Here is a 14,812-nt window from a genome sequence, read left to right as displayed (position 1 = left end):
ATAGAGGTATTTCTGGACCAGCAGATAGGGGTATTTCTGGACCAGCAGATAGGGGTATTTCTGGAACAACAGATAGATGTAATTCTGGACCAGCAGATAGATGTAATTCTGGACCAACAAATAGAGGTATTTCTGGACCAGCAGATAGGGGTATTTCTGGACCAACAGATAGAGGTATTTCTGGACCAGCAGATAGAGGTATTTCTGGACCAGCAGACAGAGGTAATTCTGGACCAGCATATAGAGGTATTTCTGGACCAGCAGATAGAGGTATTCCTGGACCAGCAGACAGAGGTAATTCTGGACCAACAGATAGAGGTAATTCTGGACAAGCAGATACAGGTATTTCTGGACCAGCAGATAGAGGTATTTCTGGACCAGCATATAGATGTAATTCTGGACCAGCAGATAGAGGTATTTCTGGACCAGCATAAAGAGGTATTTCTGGACCAACAGATAGAGGTATTTATGGACCAGCAGATAGGGGGATTTCTGGACCAGCAGATAGGGGTATTTCTGGAGCAGCAGATAGGGGTATTTCTGGACCAACATATAGAGGTATTTCTGGACCAACAAATATAGGTATTTCTGGACCAGCAGATAGAGGTAATTCTGGACCAGCAGACAGAGGTAATTCTGGACCAACAGATAGAGGTATTTGTGGACCAGCAGATAGAGGTATTTCTGGACCAGTAGATAGAGGTATTTCTGGACCAACAGATAGGGGTATTTCTGGACCAGCAGATAGGGGGATTTCTGGACCAGCAGATAGGGGTATTTCTGGACCAACAGATAGAGGTATTTCTGGACCAGCATAAAGAGGTATTTCTGGACCAACAGATAGAGGTATTTCTGGACCAACAGATAGGGGTATTTCTGAACCAACAGATAGAGGTATTTATGGACCAGCAGATAGGGGTATTTCTGAACCAACAGATAGAGGTATTTCTGGACCAGCAGATAGAGGTATTTCTGGGGCTAGGCTTTCTTGCGTTCTATGCAAATATGCAATACAAAACGTATCCGGAATAAGAAAGATTGTGAACGTACTTCATGTAGAAGAGTCGAAAGGTGTGAAGGGGGCGTTACTCACGATATCTGGCGAAAAAGGAAAATATGATCGGTAGATGTTATCATTTTCAGATATCGTCTTAACATCCTGTAATAGTGTACATTACAAAAGGAAACGCGATTTATGTTCGGTTCCAGTCTGATTAAATCCATTCAGTCCTAATTTTACTCCATTACTTTACTGAAATGGTATCTTATTTTTGATAAATAAATGGAATTCAGGGCGTAGACATCTCATCTTAGAGATGCATTGTCACAAAAGTCTGGTTCACCCGTGGTTTGTATCTGACAGACTATGTCTACCTCTTGAAAAAAAAGTATATATTTATAAAGTAAAGGGATGTTCAATTACTACACGGAGTGGCAGACAGTTTCATCTATTTCAACGCGAATACCACTTATCGCCTCACTTAAACCGGAACTAAAAGTGTTTGTGTATATTAATCTGAAAGGAGATTTGGTGTAATCGCGGACTGTAACCTTCACTTTGCATGTCATTAGCCAGAGTTTCCTCTGGCCCTAACACCAGACTTCAGACATTGTCTGGTGTGGGGGATCTCAAAATGTCCAAGTCTGGTGTTAGGGCCAGAGGACACTCGGGCTAGCATGTCATATACAACGGCGGTTAAATTATGTTGGAGTACTCGTTAGACCAAAACGAAGCGATGTCCTGTCAACTATTTAAATCCCTAGTAAGGTGGGCGGACCACCACTTATAATACACGTATTTTGAACAGGCAAAAAATAAACTTGATCTTCTAGAATCGGCACAAAGAAGAGCCTTCAAATGACCGTCGAGATTAAAGGTTTATCGTATAGCGAACGCCTCGGATAACTTAATCTCCCAAACGAAAATCATTGCAAGATGTGGGGAGACATTAGTCATGTACTTATTAAGATTAAGAAAACAATTAATGAAGAAAGACACTATCAAGAACACATAGGCATTCGCCTAAGTTAAACTACGTTATACACTTGACCACAGTTTAAGAATTTGATATCAAGTTAGATGGACACTAGAAGAATATAGACATGGATTACAATTTACTTGGCAAACTTATACGTTTAGACCACCGGCACCCGATAATTTGTTACATCTGTATTTGGACCTACTCTAAGGTGTACAGAGTAATTTTACAAATTTTACGAGTTTAGATCAACTTTCGGTAAAGATTTATACTTTTAAACCCTTAAACCATGTATAATTACTCTGAACACCTTAGTTTAGGACCAAATATAGTTTTAACACATTCTCAAGTCCCTGTGGTTTTAACAACTATGTTAAATTAAAGGATATTGTTAAAATGTTAAAATTGAATTTATATGTGTTATATAGTATTATTGTATCATTGAGTATAACGATATGGGCTTGGCTCGCTTGGCTGAGAAATTAAACAATATTACCACTATATCTGGATACCACGTACGTACCACTTGGACCTGATCAGCTGTAACATATTTACCGGGTCCCTGTAAGACGGCGAACGATGGATTTAATTTGAACTTATTTATGATGTTTAACATCTGAATCGGGTAAATAACCCTATTGTACAGACGTATCGCAAGGCGAGGTCCAATAACGGAATACTATCTCAAGGAATCCGGGCGAACCTGAAGAGTCAACTTACCTTGTCGTTCTGTATCAGTAGATAGAGAAGTACGCACCTAGCCCCAATCTCGGACCACGAGCCTAATTTCCCCACTTGACATGAGTGTATTGGTCCGTACTTACCCACCGATAAGCTCCCGATAATTTGTGATCCCCTTAAGCTTGTTACATGATCCCGGGGCTAGCTTTTGATACCCGACCTAGGGGCTGTGTCAACTGGATCTTGTGATACTGGGTACCCGACCTAGGGGCTGTGACAACTGAAGCTTGTAAGACATGGTACCCGACCTAGGGGCTGTGACAACTGAAGCTCGTGATACCGGGTACCAACCTAGGGGCTATGACAATTGAAGCTCGCGATACCGGGTACCCGACCTTTGAACTGTGACAAATGAAGCTTGTGATACCTGGTAACCAACTTTGGACTGTGACAACTGGAGTGCAGTACACTTAGGTCACAACTGACAACGGGTCATAAATGTAAAAAAAAAATGAATCTGATGGAATTTCTTATTTAAGGCTTTCATTCCCTTACCCCTTTCCCGAGCTAAGAAATGACCTTTAAAAAGTTCTGTTTTTCTGTTCGTAACTGGACAAGGTATAAGCAGTAAACCATCCTACCTCACACCGGGACATTCAATCCATATATATGACCACTCAAAACCACAGGTATTATTGGTACATAAGTAGTTTATCAAGTACTAGTAGCGAATTCGATTGATGCGAAGTAACATTCGTCCGTAGTACGGGAACGAATCGCTATCCAGGCCCATGTGTAGGGGCTGTTATCGCCAAAAAACAGTAAAGCAAGACAGTAGAATCGTGTGTGTGTTGGTTTTCAAGTAAGTATTATCTAGCGTGAAACGTCCATCTGTCCCGGATTGATGAGATCGTATTTCCAGATGTTAGGGAGAGTTAGGACAGAATTACACTCAAATGACAATTACCCCATCCAAATCCTGGCACTGTACACGTGTCACCGTAAACACTTGTCATATAGAAAACTGCCATGAAAACAATGATTGGTGTGTTACAGTGATCCGCTTGTGTTTCTTTGATAAAAAGAAAAGATACAGTGAGAGGGTTATCGGAAATAAATGTCTGGCCAAAAAAAAAATTTGGTCGCCGTGACCTTTCCCTAGTAATCTTAAGCTGCTTTCAGGCGAGCCACGACAAAGTATTGCAAGGTCTGCATAAACATTTGCATGTTTACATTACAAACGGTCAACCCGTTGTTCCGCATGAACGAACGCAGGCCCCTGGTCTGGCTACCACGCATATATCGTTTTTGTATAGTACATTTTACCCCCAGTTTAGTAAAGAATTTAAAAAAAAGATTGAGAACATAGTTCCACATGACTAGCCATGTGTCAATGAAAAAAACATTAAAATAAAATTGAGATCATGTTTCCACATGACTAGCGATGTATCAAGCTCTGTATAACATTTTTGAGTGCTATGGAAATACACTACATTGTGCGCTTTTAATACTTACTATCGTTACCCCATCCGATAATTTTTATTATAGTAAAGAATGTTTTTGAAAAGAATTTTCACCTTGTGGTTTCACCTCTTAACGTCATTTTGATAACCAAATGGGGTATAGAGAAAAACGCCGCACCCTTAATATACCTATACACTTAAGCCGCATGACGGGTAGACATTTATGTTAGCCTAAAGTTCTCACACTCCTATAATTGAATGTTATTACACTTCCACATTTTTCTTACCTGTAACTAACTTCTGGAAAGTACAGGCCCTGCACTAACGTACCAATAAAACTAATATTCCTACTCGGGCCCTACTTTTCTCTCTGTAAAGGGTGTGGCAATACCATCAATGACATCAGCAAGCAAGACAGAAAACCCATTCTACAATACTTAGGACTTTGAAGATAGAATAATGTCTTAACGTGATCGGGAGTCCCTTACTCGTGGACCCTGTTACATTTACTAGGGATTTACATTCTCGTGAATTGGCCCCATATTTGACAGAGACTGCACAAATGCTCAGTAATGTCGCCGAACAGGAAGTACCCACAAGACAGGGGTTCTGTTCGTTACAGTCCACAGAGACACTATAGGCAGGATAGTTTGTTGTTGGCCCCGTCCCACAAACACTATATACAGGGAAGGACGTTGTTGGCCGCGCCCCACAGATTCTATAGACAGGGAAGTATGTTGTTGGCCCCGCCCCACAGACACTATAGACACGGAAGTATGTTGTTGATTCTATCGTATAATATGACTTAGGCTACATTCGCGTATCCGGTTGAAACGGTTGAACCTGTAAAGAAAACGACAGGCACAGATCTGGACCGAGGCTGACCTCAAGTAAATTTGGCACATGTAGATTGAGGGGTCCAGACGTATTTGACCGAAACTAAAATGCTGACTATTGCTAGTTTTCGTTATTTCTTTTTGAAATAATGTCAAGCCACATGTAGTTTTTAAGATACATTATGTAATTCAGTGGACGCATGAAAGAAGGGCATACTATTCTCCAAAACTGTGCATTTTTAGCTCTGCTAATGGAACGGTCCAAGTGCGTTCGTGTATTTTGGAATATCTCTGCGCAACACGTACCGTTTCAACCGGGATACGTGAATTTAGCCTTAATCTTGCAACTTTTCGTAATTGTTAAATTGGCAATGCAATCAGGGATTATTCAAAGAAATTTAGCGGTTTATTTTATTGCTGCGAGCATATTTCAAAACATTTCAGAAAATCCTCAAACAAATTACGATAAATGGTCGCGAACAAGGACTGGTTTTGGATTGTTCTTGAGTATCGTGTACACCCCTTTCTTGACACTTTTGTGTGTGTAAAAGTGCGCACTATACGCAGCTTTAACGGTAGTCGTTGGTCAGACAAAAAATATCTAAATCAATCAATAGCAATTCATAATATAACAGTTTACCCCTTCGGGGCCCTCAAAGGTGCCTGATTCATACTCGAAACATATTTAAATTGTATGTAATTCCCGTGTGAAATTTGGAACGCCTTTAGGTTTAATGCTATTCCTGTTTAAAAAGGAAATCGATATCCGAGTTATTCAAGAACTTGTAATTAGCGCCTGGTATATTCCGACAGAAGCACACACTTTAACAGCCCAAGACAACAGAGGTCAAAATCTTAGACTGAAACCGAAATTTAAAGCCCCCACTGGGGTTCCCCCATGACTAGGGTGACTAAAAACAACTATAGATACATTGATATCCAATAAAATAGTGAGTAATCTTTTGCGACAACTGTTGTTCCTCCTCGGCTCTGTGACCATTTCGATGTCGCTAGCGTAATGATCTGGGTTGGTTGATTTGACTGGGGCTGTTACAGAGCAGGGCGGCTTTCGTTTATTCTGATCCAAACAGTTAAACCGGTTTGACAATTGTTGTTCGTTTATGAAATAATGCCGCACCAAGTAATCTGATGCTGCTTTCTGGCAAGCCTTGAAAGAAACCTTACAGGACCTGCATAAACATTTTCAGGTCTGCCAGGATTCATACCCGAAAATGTTACTTTTAAAAACAGGCAACCCGTTTGTTCCGCATATCTGACAACACAAACCGCACACCAGTCAGCGGCGCATGTCTGAGGCTAATTCATGTGCAAATGTTAGATTGGCCTGTAAACTCTCCAGGTCTATCACCCATAGAACATGTTTAGGATGTCCTTGGTAAACGAGTTTCATCTTGGTTACTTAAAAGAACCCGCTCAAATGTTGATACTTTACACCATTCCCGCTGACGTCTTTAGACGACCCACACGGTCTACGCTGTGGCGCATCAATACATTAATACAGTCCAACGGACGACACCCCCGCTTTTGACAAGTTAATGAAAGACACTCGGGTGTGGCAGATTAGTGTAATATGCAAAACCCAACCCGTAATACTCTTCTGCTCACGATATATCAAATATGTTATCTCAATTAAAAGCGAGTACACAACACAACATTCACAAAATTTCTATAAACTCAGTCAGGCCCAGTACACTCTGCCGATTGAGCTATATAACTATAAAGACCTATATAGCTTTATTCACCTATACATTATAGCTGAATTGAGCTATATTTTCTCAGATTTCAATTTTCATTAAATTAAAGCAAAGTCGAATAAAACAATAAGGTTTATGGTAATGTTGACTACAAAACGCATACAGTTAGATGTTTATTTTCATTTTTTATAAATGTAAAATTTCCGATTTTTTTACATCATTTTTTTTTTTTAAAAGAATACTTATATTAAATGTCTTTTGTTATCAACCTAATGATACAATCTTCTTTTAATAGCGACTTTGTTTCGTTTTCCTCAAACAAGAAAATCACATGAAAATAGCTCAAAAGACCTATTTCAGATAGGTCAATAGATCTAGAGCTATTCTAGGTCTTTACAGCTTATAGCTCAATCGGCAGAGTGTACTGGACCTGTCAATTAGAGTCCCTGTCACAATTTTCCATGTACAGACCTTAACTGTTATTTCCTGTACGCTGTTTAGTCAAAATTATTTGTTGTAGAGCTATATTTTTTAGACAGAACTGTTTAGACAGTTTAAGGCAGTTTAGACAATCTGAAAATATTCTCAAGTCACGTTACACCCGGCCATGTGGCAGACGAAATACATGTAGTAGCATAACAAATACAGTGACCGGTCCGAAAGCAAAAATACCAAACAATGTGGAACTCTTCTTTGTTGAGAGGGTGCTGCCACTCTAACTACCTTAACGAATCTGTCCAACAGAGTAGCGTGTCTTATCTAGCCGATAATGACCGGCGTGCTTGGGGTCAAGTAGAACTAAGCACATGGTTGGCGTATACTACACGTATGACTGGTCAAACCGGGAAAAAACGCCGCTTTGTTAACAGGTGGTTTCGTAGACGACAAGCGACAAGCGACTTAATTACTGAATCTTGAATGCTTGTTAATTAACCGGGCACTATCGGAGTGTTTTGTATTATGTATCAAATTCTAAACTCATGCTACTACACGAAAAGCATTTTGTCTTCAAAGATACACCATGTTTTGCCTTTAAAGTTACAATGTAGCCTTAAACGGAGTAATACAACTTCGATATGTGAATAGACTCCGTGACATTTAAGCGACTTGTCATTACCGATAAGTTTACATATTTATTTCAATGTCTATGGGAGTGTATATGTTTTGGGACGTAGGAATGTGTGAGGGAGCGGGGGAAAATCGCCCGGCAAGCTTACATACAAAATTTCCATTACCTTCGGTTAAACGGCATTCTCTACGATGTTTCATGTTAAAGGTAGAACGTCTTGAACTCGCACTATATATATCTGCTAATACTGTAAGCTGCTAAACATGATAACAAAAAAATAAAGTATCACAAATTAGCTGTACACTTACCTGTACGTTATATATATCCATAGTTTGGCGTAGATCCGCCGTCTGTCTGTAGTCAGATATAAACCATTTTAAACTCTGTATCACATGTTTTCTTGGTTTTTTTTTNTTTTTTTTTTTTTTTTTTTTTTTTTTTTTTTTTTTTTTTTAAATCTTTCTTAATTAAAAAAAATCTGGTAAAGAAAACAGTAAAATCCACAATAATCTGTTCGTCAGAAGTTAGACAGTGGTTACACAGGTATTACGGTATCCAGTGATATGGTCAGACTGCGTTACACCGTTAATGACAATTTCTCACAGCGACTGCCGTTCACATTGAGCTCCACATCTACTATAGTGTATGTAATCACAGTTATAGCCCATTTCATATAAGTTGACTCTACCTGTGTGACGTGTTTACGATCATACCTGGGCGGGGCTAGTAAGCCGTGTCATGCATATTCATTATATTATACATACAGTGACAAATCTTTGGCCGATTTGTACACTATGGGCACGGAATTATCTAAGTCCGTGCTATGGGACTGTGAATCCTTCTCAGGAGCGTCTTGCTTGTTGTGTTATTTGCTTATATCTTATATTCAATTCTTTTATTATCATAAGCAATACTGCTAATTGATATTACATAACATGTATTATGTACAATACAATGTCTTACAAAGTCCAGTTCAAGCCATACACTAAAGGGTATATTCACTCATTTCATAGACAAGAGAGGCATACTTTTTGTGTTTCTCTCTCTTTAAGCCAAGTAAACGTGTACTCATGTATGGTTATATGTTTGGAATCTGAATTGTCCCAATTTCATGACGCTGGACTAAGTCACCAGCGGTGGGGCTGACCCCTGGGGCGAACTTAGGTAGATTTTAGGGTTGATATCACTACCGTTTCTATGTTGAAGACATAGGCACAAAGTATCAAGGAAAGGACGGGAGTTATGTTTATACAAATACTACTATGTAATGCAAAATATTGTACAGTTCTCAGAACTAATGAATACAAACAATGTTAAAATCTTATAAAATTTATGCAAATTTATCAAAATTTTGCTTAAAAAAGCATTATGATTTTCCCTCCATATATATTACATTTGATATTGTATACTGTCGTAAATATGTTTTCTTTGTACATTTATGATCACAGCTATGGTCATGTCGAGATCACAACAACTTCCGTGCTTTGAACTAAAAACAAAGTCCCTCATGGGCAGGGCCTGACCCCATGGTAATTCCTGGTAGCACGACTGTGTTGTTTTTTCTTCATACCAGGCAGTATAAGGTTATAAGATTGGGTATATCAACAATTTCTAATTTATTACCCATTGTGAATAAAACAACGCCCTCCATGTAATCTACGTAAAATAAAGCAATGTCACGTCCTCAAAGCTTGAACAGATAAACAACCTATGACACATGACGACCTTTTACGAGCCATTAATGACACAGTTGATGTCTTTGATAACAAGTGCAGAACTGTGCTGGTCATTCTTAACATGTCGCTGCATTTAAAGTCATTGGTCATGGCATACTGTTCAAACTGTTGGAGTAACCTTATATGATGACTNCCCCCCCCGCCACATAACAAATTTCTAGATTTCAGGGTTTCCTGAAGCTATCGGTGTTAGGACCCATGAAAACACATTGCGCTCGTAACCTGATAGGTGTCGTTGTCCTCTCTGTCGTTATTACACTGATGGCGTATAAATATGCAGGGCTAACAAACCACAGGACTGCCTGAACACCATACCAAAAAGCCCCGTAGCTTCAGTACATGGGTCAACATTAACATGCTAACGGAAATTTAAAAAAAAACCAGAAGTAATTGGCATTTTTTTATGATATGAAATAATTAATAATAATTCGAGGTTCTTATATACAGCTTTATCACAACCTAGTTCGTAGGTCGTTTCAAAGCGGTTTACAAATTATTATCCGTTATCATAGAACCTTTGCAACCAGCTAATATCTTTCTCAACTCCATAGGGAGCATACAGCCGGTGCTGCCATTTCGACGCTCACAGCTAGCATTCAACATTCTAGCACTGCCCAACCACGTACTCATTTACAGCTGAGTAGACTGGAACAAGCGGAGTAAAGTATCTTGCTCAAAGATTTAACACAGTGCCGTGACGTGACTCAAACCCGCAACCCTTCGGTCACGAGCCCGGCGTTCTACCACTAGACTACCTTGCCTCCTTTTCCCAAAACTGTCAGCAAATACGATTTCTTTGGATCGGGTGTTGAATAGCAGATATCACTTGTAATCAAAGAGAAAAGACACAGATAAGATAACTTGCTAAATCCGGCTGTTTGACAGACATGACATGTAGATCCGGGTACTTACTTACAATTTATCAGATATCAACAATGGTTTATTCGGCTGTATGCCAGACATGACATGTAGATCCGTGTACTTACCATTTATCAGAGATCAACAATGGTTTATCCGGTTGTATAACAGACATTACATGAAGATCCGGGTACTTACCAAAGGTCAGATAACAACAATGGTTTTTCCGATTGTATAACAGAAGCTGCACTTAACGGAGTAATGACTGACACGTAGATAGTAAATGTCAATGCAAAATACGTGTACAACCAAAATCACATGAACTATACACCTGTGTATCTTTACAAATGTATGCAAGAATCAGTGCATTCACTTAAAACCTCGTTATTCTATTCAATTATTTGTCCAGAGAAATTTCGGCTTTATTAAAGGGTTTGGCGTTTAATTTAGGTGTAAAGTAGTTCTAAAAAAAGACTAGAAAAAGAGACATTAAACTATGTTTGCGGTAAACGTGGCCGCAAAGGAAACGAGACTTCAAGGTTTACTTGCATAAGAACAAACAAGAAACATCATATCGAGGTTTACTGTATATAAACGAGATACATGATATCGAAGTTTACTGTATATAAACGAGGGGCATTAAATCGAGGTTTACTGTATATGAACGAGAGACATTATATCGAGGTTTACTGTATATAAACGAGAGACATTATTTTGAGGTTTACTGTTTATAAACCAGAAACAATAAATCGAGGTTTTACTGTATATAAACGAGACATTATATCGAGGTGTACTGTATATAAACGAAAGACATGATATCGAGGTTTACTGTATACAGGCGAGGTACATTATATCGAGGTTTACTGTATATGAACGAGAGACATAATATCAAGGTTTACCGTATATAAACGAGAGACATAATATCGAGGTCTACTGTATATAAACGAGAGACATAATATCAAGGTTTTATTATAAATAAACGAAAGACATAATATCGAGGTTTACTGTATATAAACGAGAGACAGTATATCAAGGTTTACTGTATATAAACGAGAGACATATCGAGGTTTTACTTTTTATAAACGAGAGACATAATATCGAGGTTTACTGTATATAAACGGGAGACATAATATCATGATTTATTGTATATAACCGTGGGGCCTAATATCGAGGTTTACTGTATATAAACAAGTGACATGACATCGAGGTTTACTGTATATAAACGAGAGACATTATATCGAGGTTTGCTGTATATAAACAAGAGACATTACATCGAGGTTTACTGTATATAAACGAGAGACATTATATCGAGGTTTACTGTATATAAACGAGAGACATATCGAGGTGTACTGTATATAAACAAGTGACATTACATCGAGGTTTACTGTATATAAACGAGAGACATTATATCGAGGTTTACTGTATATAAATGAGAGACATTATATCGAGGTTGGGGGTATATAAACGAGAGACATATCTAGGTGTACTGTATATAAACAAGTGACATGACATCGAGGTTTACTGTATATAAGCGAGAGACATATCGAGGTTTTACTTTTTATAAACGAAAGACATAATATCAAGGTTTACTGTATATCAACGAGAGACATAATATCGGGGTTTACTGTATATAAACGAAGGACATTATATCAAGGTTTACTGTATATCAACGAGAGACATAATATCCCGGTTTACTGTATATAAACAAGTGGCATGACATCGAGGCATACTGTATATAAACGAGAGACATACTATCGTAAACGAGAGACATTATTTTGAGTTTACTGTATATACACGAGAGACATTATATCGAGGTATACTGTATATTAACGAGAGACATTATATCGAGGTATACTGTATATTAACGAGAGACATAATATCGGGGTTTACTGTATATAAACAAGTGGCATGACATCGAGGCATACTGTATATAAACGAGAGACAGTATATCAAGGTTTACTGTAAATAAACGAGGGACATTATATCGAGGGTTACTGTATATAAACGAGAGACAGTATATCAAGGTTTACTGTAAATAAACGAGGGACATTATATCGAGGGTTACTGTATATAAACAAGAGACACTATATCGAGGTGTACTGTATATAAACAAGTGACATGACATCGAGGTTTACTGTATATACACGAGAGACATTATATCGAGGGTTACTGTATATAAACGAGGGACTTTATATCGAGGTTTACTGTATATAAGCGAGAGACATATCGAGGTTTTACTTTTTATAAACGAAAGACATAATATCGAGGTTTACTTTATATAAACGAGGGACATTATATCGAGGGTTACAGTATATAAACAAGAGACATTACATCGAGGTTTTCTGCATATAAACGAGAGACGTTATATCGAGGTTTACTGGATATAAACGAGAGACATTATAACGAGGTTTGCTGTATATAAACAAGAGACGTTACATCGAGGTTTACTGTATATAAGCAAGAGACATTATATCGAGGTGTACTTTATATAAACGAGAGACATAATATCGATGCTTACTGTATATAACCGTGGGGCATTATATCGAAGTTTACTGTATATAAACGAGATACATAACATCGAGGTTTACTATATATAAACGAGAGACATTATATCGAGGTTTACTGTATATAAACGAGAGACATATCGAGGTTTTACTTTTTATAAACGAAAGACATAATATCAAGGTTTACTGTATACAGGCGAGATACATTATATCGAGGTGTACTGTATATAAACGAAAGACACTATATCGAGGTTTGTTGTATATAAACGAGAGACATACTATCGAGGTTTGCTGTATATAAACGAGAGACATTATTTTGAGTTTACTGTATATACACGAGAAACATTAAATCGAGGTTTTACTGTATATAAACGAGAGAAATAATATCGAGGTTTACTGTATATAGACGAGAGACACCATATATAAAGGTTTGCTGTATATAAACAAGAGACATAATATCAAGTTTTGCTGTATATAAACGAGAGACATTATATCAAGGTTTACTGTATATAAACGAGAGACATTATATCGAGGTTTGTTGTATATAAACGAGAGACATTATATCAAGGTTTACTGTATATAAACGAGAGACATTATGTCGAGGTTTGTTGTATATAAACGAGAGACATTATATCAAGGTTTACTGTATATAAACGAGAGACATTATATCGAGGTTTACTGTATATAAACGAGAGACATAATATCAAGGTTTGCTGTATATGAACGAGAGACATAATATCAAGGTTTACTGTATATCAACGAGAGACATAATATCGGGGTTTACTGTATATAAACGAGGGACATTATATCGAGGTTTACTGTATATAAACAAGAGACATTATATCGAGGTGTACTGTATATTAACGATAGACATAAAATCAAGGTTTGTTGTATATAAACGAGAGACATTATATCAAGGTTTACTGTATATAATATCAAGGTTTGCTGTATATAAACAAGAGACATTACATCGAGGTTTACTGTATGTAAACAAGAGACATTATATCTAGGTTTACTGTATATAATATCAAGGTTTGCTGGATATGAACGAGAGACATTATATCTAGGTTTACTGTATATAATCGAGAGACATAATATCAAGGTTTGCTGTATATGAACGAGAGACATTATATCAAGGTTTACTGTATATCAACGAGAGACATAATATTGGGGTTTACTGTATATAAACGAGGGACATTATATCAAGGTTTACTGTATATAAACGAGAGACATTATATCGAGGTTTACTGTATATTAACGAGAGACATAAAATCAAGGTTTGCTGTATATAAACGAGAGACATACTATCGAGGTTTGCTGTATATAAACGAGAAACAGTAAATCGAGGTTTGCTGTTTATAAACGAGAGACATAAAATCAAGGTTTGCTGAATATAAACGAGAGACATTATATCAAGGTTTACTGTATATAAACGAGAGACATTATATCAAGGTTTACTGTATATAAACGAGAAACAATAAATCGAGGTTTTACTGTATATAAACGAAAGATATTATATTGAGGTTTACTGTATACAGGCGAGATACATTATATCGAGGTTTACTGTATGTAAACGAGAAGCACTATATCGAGGTTTACTGTATATAAACGAGATACATAATATCGAGGTTTACTTTATATAAACGAGAGACATTATATCGAGGTTTACTGTATATAAACGAGAAACAATAAATCGAGGTTTTACTGTATATAAACAAGACATTATATCGAGGTGTACTGTATATAAACGAAAGACATTATATCAAGGTTTACTGTATACAGGTGAGATACATTATATCGAGGCTAACCGTATATAAACGAGAGACATACTATCGAGATGAACTGTATATTAACGAGAGACATAATATCGGGGTTTACTGTATATAAACGAGAGACATAATATCGAGGTTTACTGTATATAGACGAGAGACACCATATATAAAGGTTTGCTGTATATAAACAAGAGACATT

General features: G+C 37.4%; 2 protein-coding genes across 2 annotated transcripts in view; both read right to left on the bottom strand.

Annotated features, from left to right (window-relative positions):
- The window catches only part of LOC110449519 (beta-1,3-galactosyltransferase 5-like), a 21,380-nt gene extending 12,974 nt beyond the window's left edge, over positions 1-8,406 (bottom strand). The window contains exon 1 of the mRNA XM_021496437.1: positions 8,052-8,406. The gene's annotated coding sequence lies outside the window, so the exon portion shown is untranslated. The remainder of the gene's footprint in view (positions 1-8,051) is intronic.
- The window catches only part of LOC110449518 (beta-1,3-galactosyltransferase 2-like), a 94,430-nt gene that overhangs the window by 25,591 nt on the left and 54,027 nt on the right, over positions 1-14,812 (bottom strand). The window lies entirely within an intron of this gene.

This window comes from Mizuhopecten yessoensis, unplaced genomic scaffold (assembly GCF_002113885.1).
Source record: "Mizuhopecten yessoensis strain PY_sf001 unplaced genomic scaffold, ASM211388v2 scaffold4631, whole genome shotgun sequence".
In the NCBI taxonomy this organism is placed as follows: Eukaryota; Metazoa; Mollusca; class Bivalvia; order Pectinida; family Pectinidae; genus Mizuhopecten; species Mizuhopecten yessoensis.
This window is presented reverse-complemented; position numbering and strand designations above follow the sequence as displayed.